Source organism: Clinocottus analis, unplaced genomic scaffold (genome assembly GCF_023055335.1).
Source record: "Clinocottus analis isolate CAN_PGR_092001 unplaced genomic scaffold, fCliAna1.0.p SCAF_10, whole genome shotgun sequence".
NCBI lineage: Eukaryota > Metazoa > Chordata > Actinopteri > Perciformes > Cottidae > Clinocottus > Clinocottus analis.
In genome coordinates, this window is record NW_027175821.1 from 17,749,954 (window position 1) to 17,768,040 (window position 18,087).

Sequence of the window (18,087 nt, forward strand, 5' to 3'; positions counted from 1 at the left end):
AAAAGAAGATGGCCGCACACTGAGCACCAATGCCTTTTTAATGTTGTCACTTAATGTAGATTGTCGACAGGTGGTGTGTGTGTGTGTGTGTGTGTGTGCGTGCATGTATCCGTCAACAGTCGCTGCCTCTTTCTCCCTCTCTCTTTTCCTTTTCAACCCAACCGATTGAGGCAGATGGCCGCACAGCCAGAGCCAGGATCTGGACAACGTTCATACCACTTAAAGGGGAGTTTTCTCTTGACGCTGTTGCCCCATTCTTTGCTCTTAAGGGATTGTTTGGTCTCTGTAAATGATATAGTACGGTCAAGACATGCTCTATGTCAAAAGTGTCTGGCGACAACTTCTGTTATCGTTTAACGCTCTATGGATCAATTCAATAGTTTTCATTTGAACATGGCCAAATGAGGTCGAAACACAGTGATACGATCACTGAAGCTCACTGTGCCTTCATCCTCCTTTTCATGACCAGGAGACAGTTGCATAAACGTATGTTTAGATTAGTCTCGGCTTTAAACTGGTCTCAGATGGTTGGACTAGTCTAATTAAGCCTTACCGTTGTATGTTTGTTCAGACACCTCTCCTCCTGTCTAAGCCTGAGGTAAGAGCGGTGTGATCCATTAGTTTGTTAAGTATTTCACCGGTTTATCCATAAAAGTGTGTTTATTCTTGTACCAAATTATTGAATTGTTTCTAAACATCTTTAAAGACTGTTTTGCCTTTTCTGTTGTTTGCTCCCATACTTGATGTGCCGTTGCTGTCGCAGTCACACTTTTTTCTCTTCTGTGCAGTGTGTTATTTCACCCATGGTGCATTGTGCGTTATGCAGCGATAATGAAGACAAAAACAATTCAATAAACTGCATGCTTTAGAAAAAGTACATAACAGTACCACAAAAGCCATATTTGTAAAAAAATAAATCAAACATATGTCATCAATAAGCATTTTGTCATGGTCATTATCACATATCAAAAAGTAAATCGGCTATATATAAAGTAGACATTTTGAATATATGTGGAGAAATTTGGTCTTACCACCCTTCTCAAGAAGCTCTCCAGATGAAATCACCGTAGCAGAGCGTCATTACCTGCATCACTGTTTCTTGTATTGTTCCTACAGAATATTTACTGCTCTGCATCAACTGCCTCGCGGCTCATGATCCAAAGAGACGGTGTTCATACATGCATTAGGAAACATTTGCAAAAAGACTGTGGTGATGATACACTGTAATTGCTTTCTGCAGACATTAACAATTGCATACACTTGCATGACTCATCACTAAAGATCGGCTTATTCTTTTGCTTCTTTTCCCAAAGCATGCTTCTCTTGTGCCGTCCCTCATTTGTGCAGTCTCATTAAGAGCCACACAGTGTCTTTGGTTTCTGAGCCTGTCGTCCCCTGGGCGCCTTCAGAAAATCAGAGCACCAAATGCTACATCTTTTCCAAATATAGGGGGGAAAAAAGAAACAAGGTTAACTTTGTAGGTCAGCGCTGCCCACGTCCAGCGTGTTCGTTACGAGAAATTACATGGAAAATGTTTTTCTTGGCTATGAAAACCAGAAAGAACCACTTTGCATTTCTTGTATAAATGAGCCCCCTAAAGTAGTACCTCCTGTCTTTCTTTCTTGTATAATGAGGTCTTTGGTTGCACTACATATAGGGTATCTGTATGGTATACGGCCCCATTCAATGCATTTGCTTTTCCTAAATTGTATCCTTTAATTCTAAATTATTTAAAAGGTTTCTCCAAATGCTCATCCATCCTACGAAGAAAACATACTGATTGTGTGTATGTACACACTTGATACAAGTTACAGTAATAAATGCCAACACCAACTTGTTTATGTGACAGCTCGAAAAGACTGACGTTTTCTTTTTAGATCTGTGTAAATTGAATTTTCATGGTGATGTTCACAATAATCTCTTTTGTTATGCTGACCTCTTCATACTAATTGACTGCATTTTGATGGCAAGTGAAAAGCTGTTTGTCCCCCTCTCATCAGTTATTGTCTGATCTGACCACTCGTTTTTGTTTTTTTTCAGACTCATTAATGAGGATCATTTGGAAAAACAGATGGGTGTCTCGGTCTAAAATTACTAATGCAGATTCTACTGAAACAGAACAATTATTGACTCAAACTGCCGGGAAAAAACTGCTTTGAGTCTGGCATATTACTATCAATCAAAGAAATGGAACACGTCAATGCTTTAGTCAGTACAATTCAAAATGACATACAATTTTAAAAAGGTCAAATGAAAATTTTGTGAACTCCTCTAATAGCAATTTATCTCTAAAACCACTTTTAATTTCTTTCTGCCTTTATAGAAAGCAGCAATCATTGCCGAAGTGGCTGCATGAGGATTGGCAATGAGCGACATAAGAACGAGGAACACAACGTGTCTGTGTATTAGAGATTACAGCTTACAGTATATCAGTGGTTCCAAAGTTTAGTTTTGTTATCGGGCCTCACATACGTAAGCTCTGTGGCAAGTCATTCAAAGCAGGAAGTCGCAATGTTTTTACATGTTGTGAAAAGTAGAAACAAAGCTCCCAAGTTCTGGAAACATTGGTTTATATTGTGATTGTGTTGTGTAAAAAGCATACATGACAGCATAAGTATAAAAATGAACTAAGAAGAGTACACGACAACGGCCGTCTTGGATTACATCCTGAATGCCTCGAGTTAAAGTTAAAGTGCTCAGCATTTAGGAGGATCTATTGTCAGACACAGAATAGAATATGAATCAGTCATTTTCTTTTATAATGCATATAATATACCTGAAACACAGATGTGTCTATCCTGAAATGGGGCGTTCATATCTATATTCGGAGCAGATCCTCTTCACGGAGCCAGTCGCCATGTTTCTACAGTAGCCCAGAAGGGACAAACTCACCACTGGCTCTAAATAGAGCCGATCGTGTTTTTTTGCATTGGTCAGTGCATGTTTCACACCACGCCTGGCACATGGGAGAAGTTTGAGTTGGTTGCGATCTGCAACCTTTCCACTAGATGGCGCCGGACCCAACACACTAGATCTTTAACTGACGTCAACCGGTAAGTGCGTGAGTGTGAGAGGCTTATTGTGCTACGTCTGTGTAGTATTATCCCAGTCCTCCTTGTTTGCCTATCCTCTGTTTATTTCAAATGCCTCCGACCTCCCTGTAAGTGTTTTATTGGCACAGACTTCCAGCGGGGCGCTGACGTTCAACAAGCTTGATTCTTTCTTTTGTCCACCATCTCAGTTCAAAGTTTTAGCAAGCTAACATTAGCTTATTAGCATTAGAGAACAATTGAGGTCGATGAGAATGTTACAGTACAATGTTAGTTGCACGGCTGTTTAGTAATAAAACAAACTGCTGGACGAATTAAACCACTGACCTGATGATGACGCTGGATTGTTACAGTTGATCCTTGTTTTATTTTAAGATGTCGATAAGGTGGTGGGATTAAATTAAAGTCAAAAAATGTCCTGAGAAAATGCTGTGCATCTTATTTGCTGTGAGACATTTGACTCTAAACCACTGAAGCAAACGAAAGACATCCCTGAAACACACCGCGACACAAGCATCTATCCAACGTCAGCCGTAGTGGAATTAGTCTTATGAAGAGAGAAGCTTCCTAAAGTACCTAAAGAATCCCTTAAGACGCTGTAAGCATACAAAACCAACAAAGTGCACACACACATACACCCACCAGACACAATAACACCAGCAGTAAATTGGCTGTGAATGAATCAGCTGTGCCTGATGAGGAGTGCTTATGTTCATCTCCGTCGTCTCCGTCATATCTGCAAAACAATTCCTCGGGAAACTAAATGAAATAAAATCCACACTTGCTCACTGAGATCTCAAGGTCTTAAGAGATCTTAAATTTAGAGTCGCACGCCATTTCCGAGCCCTGCATCCCCTTGAGCCAATGCAACACATAAAAAGATGATGTCGACCTGCGACTCAAGTGAGCAAAAACGAGAGATGTGTGTTTTTGCTTTGATGAGAGAGTGGAGCCGGTTGTAACTGAGAGTCTGGGGCAGATGTTAGCCGGCAGGTTTTGGCTGTGTGTGCTTTCATTAGGTTTAGCTTTCATTCGCTCCCCGGTGACAGGCCGGTCGGCCAAATGAGCTCCCATGTGAGCCGACTTCAGTTCCAACCCGACGTCCAAAAATTGGGGCTGGCTGCAAAACAGGAAGACGTGCATGGTGCCGCTATGCGTCTCCGACACACATCCAGGCATCCAATAACATGAAATAGAACGCTTCCGGTGGATGACGGCAACACAATGCTGCTATCCTTTGGCACAAGTTAAAAGGCACACACACACACACACACACACACACACACACACTGCACCTCCTTCACATCACATCATTGTTTATCTGCAAGTTAGGGCAACTTCTTTTGTCCTTTTTTTTCACAAAACAAAGGTAGATTTATGTGATTGAAAAAGAGTTATTTCACGATAAACCTCTCTCACAGCGAGGCAGCGGTGAAAAACGTCTCCGAGATAATGGAGGGGAAAACATTATTAGCGACAAAAAAACGCTCCACAATTCACAGCCAATGTTCTCCAGTAAGCCAACAGTCGATATTTCTTTGTTAGCGTGTTGCAGCATTCTGTAATTATGTTTTTGCCCTTTCTGGGAAACACGGTCATGAAAGAAGAAATGAGGGGAGGGAAATTGAATTCTTTGCCTATGTAATTGTTTAATGACGAATGGGCCCATAAATTGGAGCAAAGAGACGGAAAGTTTTACATTCCTCCCCCTCCAGAAGGGAAAGCAATATTTCCTCTCTGTGAAATAAAATAATTATTTATTCTTTTTACTCTGTTGAATTGGAGCCATCATCCCCAAGTATGAATTTTACATAAAGCATTTTATTACTAGCAGTATACCTTGATGATTTATTAAACAACATGACTAAAAAGTCGTGGCTGGAGCAGAGCTGAGATCATATTTAGGGGGCAGGCGTCTTTTGAATATTAGATCCTCGTGTTATTTGAACTCTGTCGAGGTTCAGCCCCGAAGACACAGCCTCTCGCATTCGTCCTCATAAATACCTAAATGTCACATAAGCGTTTATCTGCAGAGGGTTTCAAAGGAAGGTACAGTATAGATAATTGGTCTTGCCTTAGTTCTCATGGTGCAGTTGCTCCAGCTGAGAGGCGTATCATCCACTGAATACCTGCCCAGTGATTTAATTAAAACATGGATTCAGCCAGACACTCTCTGTGGAACCAAGGTAATTAAAAAGTGGCCTTAAAAAGTCCATGTTCATGTTTCATTATATCACATAAGCTGATATTCATAAGTCCTAGGAACGCCAGAGCGAGTAAATTGAAATTAGCGAGAGCAAACTGGAAGAAAAACATGGAAGATTGTGACCCCGCAAAAAGGTGGCGTATCAATTTATAGGCCTCAAAATAGCTCTTGTTTCAGTTAATTAATCTGAAATGAACAATCAACTCTGCATTCAGGGGAAGTATTTCACCATCTAACGTCTTGTCAAGTCGGTGCTTCTTCATTTCTGGCCACGGTTTGGCTCAAAAGACACTGTCCAATCTCAGGTTTTTGTCTCTGCGTGTGAATTCCTTCTGTCTTGTATGAATATTGAGTGAAACCTTTCGGACTGAAATCTGCGGCGCATCATTGGTGCTCATGATCCCATGTCATGAACAAGTGGCATTCATCCTATTCAAACGCACATTTTCAGAACAGCACGAGAACAGGAATATACAATCCTGTACCACGTGGAATATTCTTTTGGACAAACATGACAAAGAATTGTAAAGATGCATTTAGAGACTGAAGGCGAATGGTATTTTAGCGGCAGCACGTTTGCATGAAAGTGCTTCAGACAAAGCAGGATTAGATTTGAGCGGACTGTCGACCGTCTCTTTAAACTCCATCGCTTGCTCTGCCCGTCATGTCGCGGTCGGGTGCGTCGCTCACACAGGAAATGAGCCTGTGACGAAGACGCAGACGCCCGCTGACCCACCTGCGTTCTTTGACACCTTGAGAGTGAGAACGGGTTGCAGATGTCGACGTGTAAAACACAATCCTCTCATATCTCTGCTCACTCTCTTTCTTCTCCATCTATTTTCCTTCTCACTCCCTTTTTCTCGCTGTCCGTCACATACGATGTCCATTCAAGGTACTCCTCTCATTGGCTGTTGATCATCAGCCGCTCTCTGACCGCGTAGAATCCGCTAACAGTTCAAGCTAACGACGGTCTGGTACCCTGAAAGGGACTCTCTCATCCTCACCTTGTCTCTGCACTCCGCCCCCTCCCCACACACATGGAGGCCTCCGTGATCTGCTGCCATCTGAATCCTGTTCCCTTCAGCTCTCTTCTCATTCGTTACCTTGAATGGATACCTTTCGATGTTTTACACCACTGCTTTGCTGCTAAAGTGCATTCTGGTTTTGTGATATCATTAGGAGACTGTAATCACTGCCTGAGCATCCTTGTTGACAATTGATTGTAACTAATGTTCTTCTTTCCCTCCATTAGTATTATTAGTCACACAAATGTAATGGTTGAGATAAAAGATGATTCCAAACCCTCATTTCACCTTGCCATTGAGAATCCAGTTCTTTACATGACATTGCATTTGTTTAAGAGATTATTTTACAGCGAAAGGAACAAGCGCTCGACTTTTAAAGGAAATAAGATGTTAGTAAGTGCAGCATGGTGTGTGGGTGTTGTTTCAGAAAAGGTTTTTTTGAGCCCGCGGCGCTCGATGGGCAGTGATTCTGCTGTTCTGGCTTCAATGTGAAGTTCATTCATCCACTGTGGGGCCAGAGCAGAGAAGAGATGAGCAAACACAGGGTCCTCTGAGTGACAGGCAGTCAGAGGCGTCGGGATGCTCCGGCTGCAGAGCGGGGTTTCATCACGGCTCGGAGCGACCGGAGGAGGAGCCGCTCCCTCCAGTGCCCTGCAGGCCAGCGCCACGGTCTCGCTCTGGATCCACACTGCAGTCGAATGCAGTGCACGGAGAGGAGAATGAGCTGTGAACGGCTTCTGCATGAGCTGACTGATGGTGTCAATGAGAGAGGAAGCAATCTCATGTTGTGCAGATGGCACCTTGTATGTGGCATCCTGTCCACTCTGTCCATCATGTCCCGGTTCTGCCTGTGGCCTAACTCACTCCTGCCACTCACACACACACACACACACACACACACACACACACACACACACACACACACACACACACACACACACACACATCCTCAGGCCCCTCTGGTTAAGGGCCCTGTTTCAAATTTGCAACATGCAATCTGCAATTTTGCAACCTAAGATTATTTCCGCTCTTGTTTTACATTTTGACACTTTTAACTTAATGAAACAACATGTCCGCCTCATACCTGCAGGGATCTTCTGCAGGATCCCTGCAGAAATTGTGAATTCAACTGCAATTTGCCAGCGATAGTTTCTGAAAGATGCTGCCACCGTTTTTATTCGTACAGTGCTTGCAAATTGCTTTTGTGAAACAGGCCTCTGATCAGCGTTCTCAAACGCTCAACAACTTTCTGTTGGCCTCCCAGTCACTCCATTAGACTCCGCCCCACACCGAATTGAACAGTTTTGCACAAACTGGAGCGTGGCGCTCTCCCGTTGTGAGGGAGTCTTGCGTTAGAGCTGGTGCTATGTTGAAAAACACATTTGTCTGCTTTTCAAATTGATTGTTTTTTCAAGCATTCGCAATTGAATCAGAGTGAATGAGTCTGACAAAGAAACAGATTTTGAAATATCTTCGATCGTGGCACTTTCAGACAAAATAAATTGAAAAGAAGAAGAAAGGAAAATCCTGAGAGTGATTGCAGCTTTTGCAGGAGACATTCTGCCATTCCAAACTTTTTTTTTCTTGTTGTGTAAAAAAAAAAAAAAATCAGCACAGTTTTTCTCGATCCAGCAGTTGTCGAGTCTACAGGAACTCTGCAGCGTGGATGGTAACCTGAGGCTATTTAATGTGCACACACACACACACACACACACACACACACACACACACACACACACACACACACACACACACACATACAGGTAGCATCAGCTGGAGATCCGGTGTTTTTCTCATTCTCCCTCCCTGACACACACCCACACCGTATAGATACTGCCAAAAGAAGTGACTCAGAAGAGTCTTGAGCAAACAACAGAATATAACAGGCAAAGAAAGAAATGTGTATTGTGCTGTGTGTTTGGTGTAAAAACGACTTGTCTAGAGGCTGTCTTTTATATATGGCCCAAATAAAATGTTGTTGATGAGTGACAGCTTGTGTCTTCACGCAAACTAAGTATTTCGAATTTCAATTCCCATGAAGCAGATGTTTCATGGTGGGCTGGTCCTGTCTGGCCCAAAGGAGACGAGGTGCTCACAGGACGGGATTATTAGAGAAGAGCCGCACCGATGCAAAATGACATTTCAAAAGCCCTGGTTTCTCTCCAGCGCTATCGGTCTTATGAAACACGCGGCCGCTACAGATCAGGAGTCAGGCTTGTTGACGAGGAGCCTGCTCTGCAGGAAGGAGTCGCCCTGTGGCTTTGCAGGGTGACAGGAATCCCGGCCCGACATATATATATATATATATATATATAGATATACATCCAACCCGCTGACAAATAAATGAGACTGAATGTTCCAACTGTGGAAAATGAACCAGAATCTCTGCTGACATTTTGAATTGATTGCGTTGAAAAGGAGCTGCCCCCACCTGTGCTGCGGAGAGATAAGAGATTTACACAGCACACCGGTCTCAGGCTCTTTCCCCATGTACAATGAATTCAATCAGGGAAGAATAACACAATTTCATCCAGTTGTTTCATCTTCTTGCTTTTCCAGATTCTAGAGGGACTTCAAGAGCCCCTTATATAGTCTGTGAGATGAAGTTATTTCCCCTCGTGCGAAGGAGCCACCTGATGTGACGACTCTTGGCAAGAGAAGATCAAAGCCACACCTCTGGGTTTTGTTCTGTATCGAGTTAACTTCCAGCGCTCGCGATACATCTCTCTCCCTCAGCTCTTTCCCCTTATGGCCAAATAGCAAATTAAACTCGACTTGTGTCATCATACGCAATCCGTCTTCATTTGTTAATGCGTCAGGGCCGGTTGTTAGCGCATTGTGAGCTGAAACCAAGCAACGCGGCACGTCATACCGTCAGGGCCGTCGCTTAGTTTTCAAGGTCTCCGACAGCGTCACCTTCCAGTGATGGATTTGTCACTCTGGAGGAGGATAAAGCAAAGCAGAAGTGAAGACGAGTGCCGGGCCCTCCAGCTTTTCTTTCTGTTGCTACGTGATGTGTGTCGAGCCCTTTTTATCATAACCCGAAGGTCGACTTATTGTTGATTAATCGTTGGAGATGCGCCGTCAGCGGTTTATTTCTCATACATGTATGTTTGGCACGAATACATTGAAGCCACGTGAACTCATTCGTCATGAAAACAAACTTTGAACATCTACTTTCGCCGCCTTCGTACTGCACCTGCTAATGTTAAACTACTTGTCACACACATGGAGTCACTCAGGGTGCAATATTAATGATTTCTATTTCCCAGGGAGGTTGATGGACTGCTTAGAATTGGTTACTGAGGTCCATGAACACGACCCTCGGCTCAATTTGAACTTGTCAACTGCAGCATCTGCAAATACACTGCAAAAAATTAAATCTAAGTAAGATGAAATATCTTAAGTCAAGGCATTATACGCTTGTTTTTTGATTGACAAGATATTTCTTCTTATCAGGCAGTTTTTATTTTAGAGCATTTCACTTGTTTCAAGAAGTCTTGGCAAGTCAAATTTTCCTGTTCTGTTGGCAGATAATTTGTCTCATTTCAAGTAATATTTCCCTCATTTTATTACTTTTTTTTCTTGTTTTTGGAAGCTGAATTTTTGCAGTGTAATGTCAGGGATATAGAAGGGGAATATGGAGGGGAAAAAGGGGATATGGCGGTTCGATCCCCGGCTCCGCTAGCCCATGTCGATGTGTCCTTGAGCAAGACACTTAACCCTAAATGTGCCTGTACGCTGTATGAACGTTCGATAGTCCTGATGTGGCACCTTGCATGGTCGCTCCTCTCGTCAGTGGGTGAATGATGTCATGAGTGTTAAAGCACTTTGACTACAAGAAGGTTCATTTACATGCAAAGGCGATGGCTTGTTTTTCATCCATTGTGTGACAAAGGCAATTACTGAAATGATACACACCTGCATTCAATCCTGGATCGATTACACTTGATGAAGTTCGAGGCTTTTCAGAGACGTCGTTGGCAATTATTGGACTTGGCACGGGATAAAATGTGTTTGCGTTTGTTTCTGTTTGTTTCATTGGACGTTACACACAGACGAACTACCGATATTAAGTTGAGATTGATCGCATGATTAGTGTGAAACTACTACATGATCACCACGGTGCAGCTTCTGGTCTTTTGTTTTTTTTAACCTCCATTGAGTCTTGCAACTTAATGGAGATTAAAAAAGTCCATAATACAAAATGCAAATCTGAAATTGAAATTACTTTCCATTTGCAGCACAAGCACCGCGCAGCAGTTTAACAGTTTAGTGAGTGTTTGGTGCATAATGATCAGCCCAGTGCAGCGCTCTCATTTTTCTCCTCACTTTCTATGAACAGAAGCATTTTCTAAACAGTGACGCTGTACACTTTACTGTAAACTGCAGTGATCCGTTTCCTCCTGCAGCAGGAAAAAGTATGTGGGCAAAAATCAGATTAAATGTCAAAACAAGGAGCTCCCTCATTGATAGTTAAACTCCTGCATGCCATTCACAGAGAGCCGTCTTCACGTGGGTTTTATTGTTCTACAAAACCATCATGTGCCTGCTCGGATGTAAATAAAAACAAGTCAAACTTTTATTCGTAACTTCGAGCTTTAAGAGGTGAAGGTGCCCTTCGTTGTCTGTAGTCTCTGCTGCCTTGAATATTCTTTGCATGGTCAGTATTGCAGCACAGGATTTGCAGTACAACATAACTATAATATGCTGTTAAGTGTCTTTTTTTTTAAGTTAGTTGAAATGCTTCACTTGTGCTCAAAACATTCTGAATCAATCCCTTTAATTGCCAATTATTGTAATCGGAAATTGAGAGAGACAGAGCTGTTAGTTTCACACAATATACTGTCACACATTTAGACATTTGGTCTGCAAACAGGACATCACACTGCACAGGGAATCTGATAGTGTGTGTCATTCGGTCACTTTTGTTTTTTGGTAGTAAAGTTTAGATTAGATCCTAATTCAACGGTTCTGGAGGAAGAATTCAGATCCTTTGATTCAAAGCGATGGAGGACTTGTTGTTGTTGTATCGCTGTGTGTGTTTGCGTGTGCTTTAGTGAGGAGTGTGTGTATCTGACACGAAGCAGACAGACCTTCAAAACCCGACACCTTCCCGCAGATGTGTGAGGTGTGGATGTGGATTTTGTGCTTCCGAATGTAATTGCGTGAAACAATTAGAAGATGATGTCTTTTGATTGTCTTACTTTGCCGGTCCCTCTCTTCATTCACTCTCTCGCTCGCTCCACCATCGCTCTGCTCTCTCCCTTTCTCTCTCCTTCTCTCACTTGCCCCTTCTCATTCGGCCCCGGGCCAATTTGTAATGCTGTGTTTTCAAACAGAAACCTACAATGTTAGCACTTGAGATACCTTTAGATATGTATTCATCTCTTTTATGCCCAGGAAAAAAAAGATTAAAAGGTTGCAGCAGAACATGATTTATCATCTTTTTGTCATCTGCACATTGTCATTCCTCCTCAAAATCACGGCGCCTTCACTACCCACAATGCAACGTGGCCGCGAAGTACTTGACCGTCACCCTGCGGCGCCACAAAGGACTTTCTTTTCACACGCGCGGTATCCTTCCTCACTGTTATCTCGTTACTCTGCCCCACAGTGATCCAACAAGCTCTCTGTGAGATTGACAGCACACGTGTTCAAACTTAACCCCGGTTCTATCAATCCATTTTCCAAACCACCCATTTCATACAGCGTTGGGTGACATGTCACCAGTCCGTCACCGGGCTAACACACAGTGGCAGACAAACACATTACACACCCACATGCAATTTGTGTGTCTCCATTTCACTTAACCCGCATGTCTTTTGAGTGTGGGAGGAATCCCACGCAGACGCTGGGAGAACATGGGACCTTCTGTCTGGGAGGTGACGGCGCTAACCACTGACATTTAACCTCAGCCGCTGGAGTCCCAGCGTAAATGTGTCTCTCTGTCTGCCCCTTGTCACTCCACACACCCACTTTCCACCGCGCCATTTCAGTGTCAAACCGCTGCCTGCTGCTATTTATCTCCTGCACGTATGTGCTGGAAGAACATTTGCCCTTCTCCTTATTCCACACTCTAGTATTTATTTGAATTTCAAAACGCGGCGCTCACATCGCGGCATTTCATGTGACCGTGAAAATGTAATAATAATATAATATACAATATTACACAATGTAATACTAATAAAACCCACATCATGTACAGTCAAAGAGGGTAAGTCTCGAGCATCTGAATGTATTCAGAGTTTCATGGTTTCTCACCGAGTTTTACGGTTTGAGTCTTCAGATGCCTGGCTGAGATGACAGATTACATGCTGGAGACACACACACACACACACACACACACACACACACACACACACGTGTGCAGTCGCATCAGTTGTTGATAAAAATGAAGTTATCACCTTCTTCTGGAGCAGCTGAGCAGAACAGTCATACTGGTGACCACAGCTGCTCACTCGCTAAAAATATGTCTGACAAGAAGGAGTCTCATCCACATCCAGGTTAAAACAAACTCCAGCCTTAGTACAAATTATTTGTTAAAGGAAAAGAAAGAATTGAGCATAAACGTCTCTCACAGCGTACAGTCTACCTTCCTGGTACAACTTTGACCTTCTGTACGCCTGTCGTCATGATTTTAGCGCGTAAGGACGGATTATTAGCAACATTACAGGTGCGCTCACTTTGGGTCCGCCTCAAAGTCCAGTGATGGCGGATCTGGCTGCTGGTTTGTTTGCAACTTGTGTTGTCAACCTCAACAAGGGCAACGAGCGCTGGAGTGTGTCAATATAAATAAATTCCATAGATAGATGGATGGATGGATGGATAGATGGATAGATAGATAGATAGATAGATAGATAGATAGATAGATAGATAGATAGATAGATAGATAGATAGATAGATAGATAGATAGATAGATAGATAGATAGATTTGCAAAACAAATTAAAGTGATGTTGGAACACGCTGAACAAATGTGTTTTTCAAAATAAATAAAAACACTACAAAGAGCAGAATGTGTGAAAAGCTCAATCATTCTGTACTTGTGTTGACTTTGATTTGAGGTCTAAGTGTGAAAAATGATTATGTTTTGTTTTCCTGACCGGGCGCAGCTCAGCGGCGGCTCGTTAGTCTGATGAGCATCACACGCGCTCCCTGCTCTGCTATTGCCATACTTTATTTATTCTCTCGTATTTATTTTGGGATGGAGTTTAATTTTCAAACCGGTTCCTATGTTTAAACCGGCGCCACATCCAGACTCCCCCCTTCACTCTGAGCCAGTTCATGGCAGGGATCAGCGTCACAAAGTCACAATCGTTGTTCGGAGTCGAAAGAAAAGACAGAAAATAAGTGAGATAGAAACTTGCAGCAAGAAGCATATTCCTGCTCTGAAGGTCTGAAACAAACTAAAAGGTGTCATTCTGTGCAAAACCCAAAGCATTATGCAGAGGCACTCTCCTCTTCAAATTGTGTGCTGTTAATTCATAGCCTACATTAAATATTTAAACGGCTGTCCTCTCCACTAAATGCAAAGGCCTTGATGTTTAATAGCACAGTTGCGTAGGGTTCCAGTCTGCGGGAGCGCTGATCATCCAGCAGAGCGTTCCATTGTAATGTTCAACAGGACCGGTGCACAGAGAAGTGATTCATGAGGAGCAGTTCAATTCATGCACGTCAGGTTCAGGCTGTAAAGAAACAGCTGATCTTATCCGCGGGTTTTTTGGAATCAGGGCAAAGCGGTTCATTCATTAAAGGGGATGAATTATGAGATCAGGTGGCTTTAAAATGAGTCCGCCCCCCACATTTCATTCAAATGGTTCGGCCCAGAAACGGATGGGAACGTGCTATTTTAAAGGTGCAGAACATCTGCCAGGATGTTTTGAGGTTTAAACTGAGCCTTATATAATCTGCACCTGCATTCAACCCACTAAGTATTTACCTCAAGAGGATATTTATTTAACTCTGCGAATGTGGGTTTTTGTGTCTGTGTGTTTCAGGGCATCTGTTTTAAGGAAGAATTACTGCAAAGTGAAAAGATCTGCAGAATGTTTTTTTACTTCAGAAAAAGAGAAAAGAGGGACTGTTTTCTCACTGTCAAGGATAATAATATACTAATATCTGAAGACGATACAATGGCCATTATACATGAATCCATAAGTGACCGTGTCACTTCAAGAAACACAAAAGCGTTGCATTTTCCTTTTTACTGATTCCACAGCTTTGATTTACTTTATTTCCTACAGAAAGCTCTGGACATACTGTATAATAATGCACTTCCTTTCTCTGGTTTATTTTCATGATTCATTCCTGTAAGGTGCGAAGTATAAATCCTCCATAATGGGTTTCCTGGGAATAGCAGTCAAATTGACCAAACACATCAGCAACATTAGAGTTGAAGGCTGCGATTCTGGAGAGAGATTGTCGACACCCAAACAAATATCCCCTTCCTGACTCGCCGCTCGCTCCCACCGCCTTCCTCTTCATACATGCGTGGCCTTTACCCATCCTGTGCACGAGCACGGACGTCCCCTGGTGCCGATTGGCCGTAATAGCGTTGTGCGCATAAGTCCGACCCACTTTGTTGGTTTCCCATTTACAAAATACAACTCCTGCTCTGCATCCTTCCCCTCTGCGGAGTGTAAAAGTGGGGACACATGCAATGTGTTTTAAACAGGACACTGACTGTTTGAATTGTTTGTAGGCTCACACCTGGAAAAGGCCGAGCCCACCAGCCTTCATTCACCCAAAACATATTCAACTCACTATTTACATTATGTATCTTTTTTTTTTTTTATCTGCGTGTCTAAATAAATATGTTTTTAACCTAAATTGTACTTCTACGAGCTGAACAATATATTAATTCCAGTGCAATTCCCAAAGTAGCGTAGTTTTGGCGCTTTCTTAGCGCTTCCTCGAGCTCTCAACATGTTTAAGGTTGTGCATACGTCCCACACCTGTGCACACGGTAGGCAAGAGCAGCACTCAGGTGAGCGAGTGGTGTGAATCTCCTCAATGAAATTTAAAGTGAAATCAATCCGTCGGGATAGCTAAACCTTTTCTTACGCCGTCTCATTCCTAATCCATCTCTCGCTAGCTGATAGAAATCCTTTTCATTGTGTCGTGTGCTCCCTGCGCTGGAAGGTCAAGTGCAAGTGAAAGGGCCTTTGCATAATGGTGGAAGATTGCAGCACTCGCAGATGCAGTTTGAGGGTGCTGGAAGCGGGAGCACCCAGTCGCTGGCATTTCACTTCACCATCTCAGCTGCTTGCTGATATTGTGATGCAGTGACCTGCTTTGGAGACTTTATAATGTCAAGCTTTATTAAACTGCCGAGGATGAACCTGAGCGAATCCTGAAAGCTCGTCTGAAATATGGACAAAACTCCAACACGTGTACCTATTTCATTGTTTCTTCGCGAGACCCCACTGTTCATCGCCACTGCTCAAATATTCACGTGTCAAACAATTTTTACCCCCAAATGTTAAAAAGGGAAAATAGGTTTGGAGTGATACTTTTCGATGACACTTTGAGTGCCATTTAAGCCACAGTGAGGCGTCTGCACACGAGAAATCATTCGTCAGCTGTCTCTTCACGGCTCGTTGTAGCGCTTTTCTGGAGCAGGATTTTATAACGACAATAAATGTTTGTCTGCGAAGACGTCTTTTTTACATCCCCATCAAGTATATTCGCTGGCTTTAAATGTCAAACAATGACACCATTTTATCCTCTTCCTGGTAGCTGTGTACATAAAGGACTTGCGGTGATAATGATAACGATCTCGTCATGTGGCAGGGATGTTTTCTGTGCGGGATGCTGTCAATATGGACCAAGGTCTGGAAAGAATATTCCCGGCACGTTGTTGAATCTATGCCACAAAGGATTAAAGCAGTCCTGAAGGTCAAAGTCCAACCAGATAGAAACCAGGAAGTGGAAGGTAAGTGTATGTTTATGAGTATTGTTTTGTACACCACCTTGGCTATATGTTGACCATAATGGAAAAAATAAAGTATGAATAATATTGGGAATGATGTATTTCCTGTTTACAGCTCTCATCACACCTAACCCCCAAAGTGTGCACATGGAGGTCATTGTTCTTCTTAACAATAAATAGAAAACCAGTTTTGTCTGTATTTTGTGAATAATTGCTTGTTTACATGAAGCGATATTGAGCACAGATGCTAACAGCCTATTACCCTTCATCTGTAGCAGGACTATCATGTGAGACATGCACTGGTCTGTTTCTGTGCCAAACAACCTCTGAATCTTTTCAGACTGCGTTTCCCCGTGGACAATAAGACGCCCTGTGTCACGTCGTATGAGCAGAAGTCTAGAGGAACCAACGGGCAAAGAGAAAGGCCTCTTGTGTAGTCAGATCAGAGCTTAACTTTCAGGCATCCTGCCAGGACAGCTGCACCCATTTGGAAGACTTGCAGCCACAGCCGCGAGGCGCCTGAGAGGAGCTTCTGATTCATGGATATCGCTGCCTGACCTGAGAGATGCAGCGAGGAAGAGGCACAGATGGGCGCCGAGAGAGGAGGCCACTGTGGAGGTGAGACGAGACAACACAAGGGCAGAAAACACACACTACTATTTCAGGTGCTTGTAGATCCTGTGAGGTCGCGATCACAAAGGATCATACTGTTGACATTGCCTATGCGCAGCTCTTTTACTACAATTAAAAGAGAATCAACATTGTTGCCGACCAACGTCCCGAAGCACACAGGAAGCTGACGGCATGTTGAAGATCACGGCAGTTAGATCGCGATTCCTCATTTAGGAGTAAAACCGTATAAGAAAAGTAGAAAAACAGGTTCCGTTACATCATTATGTAAAAAGCTAAACACAGGTTATGACCAATTCTTTTCGCTCCATATGGACCAAAGTAGATATTGAACCGTTTTTCAATATTTTTCAGATGGACAATCATGGAGAAAATAACCTTTCGTCTCAGCCACGAACATTTGTGAACGTCCCAGCTCTGTAGATATTTAATGTAAGCACAAAAAAATATACAGACATTCTGCAAATATAACCCAAATTTGCTTTCATCCATCCACAAGACGTTTACTTCCAATTGAGGTACGGGGAGGTGAACGCGCCATGAACACAGCTGGGGGCTACACTATATTTCATCATCATCCTCATCTTCTTTATGGAGTGTATTTGCCGTTGGTCAGTCAGGTTAACGTCTGCCACGCTCTCTTCCTGAACCTCAGTGGTGTGTTGCCTAAACCTTCTAACTTCCTGTTGAGTGCTAAGTTTATATTTTTTAAATACATCATGCATGTAATGAATGGAAACTGAATGACACATCCAAAACTGGTACTAGAGGGGTATCAAGAGGGTAATAGTCTGAAGCTCCGGGCCACTGAGCAAGCATCTTATCTTTGACGATTTGGGAATGAGAAGCTGTAACTTTAATTTAGCTTTAAAAGTGTTGAGACGAAGGAATGAGGATGTTCATTTGAATGAGACTGAATCCACGTTTTCCATTTGTATCTCTGTGTTCCCCTTAAATGTCTAAGATTAGACAGAAACCCCTGGGTGAAGCATGAGTTATTCATGAGCAGAGGAACTGCACTTGGCACCTAGTAGGAGCATCAGATGAATGAATACTAAACGGGGAAGTCAACATCGGCGTCCCAAGAAATTTAGACTCTAAGCAGACGTCTTTGTATGTGAACCGCTGTAATGTTTCACTAACATATATTCACAGATGTTAATTACACGAAAATAAACATCCCGAAATATTACTCGGTTTGCTAAATTACAGCAATTAGAGAGCAAACTTAAACTAATGTGCAG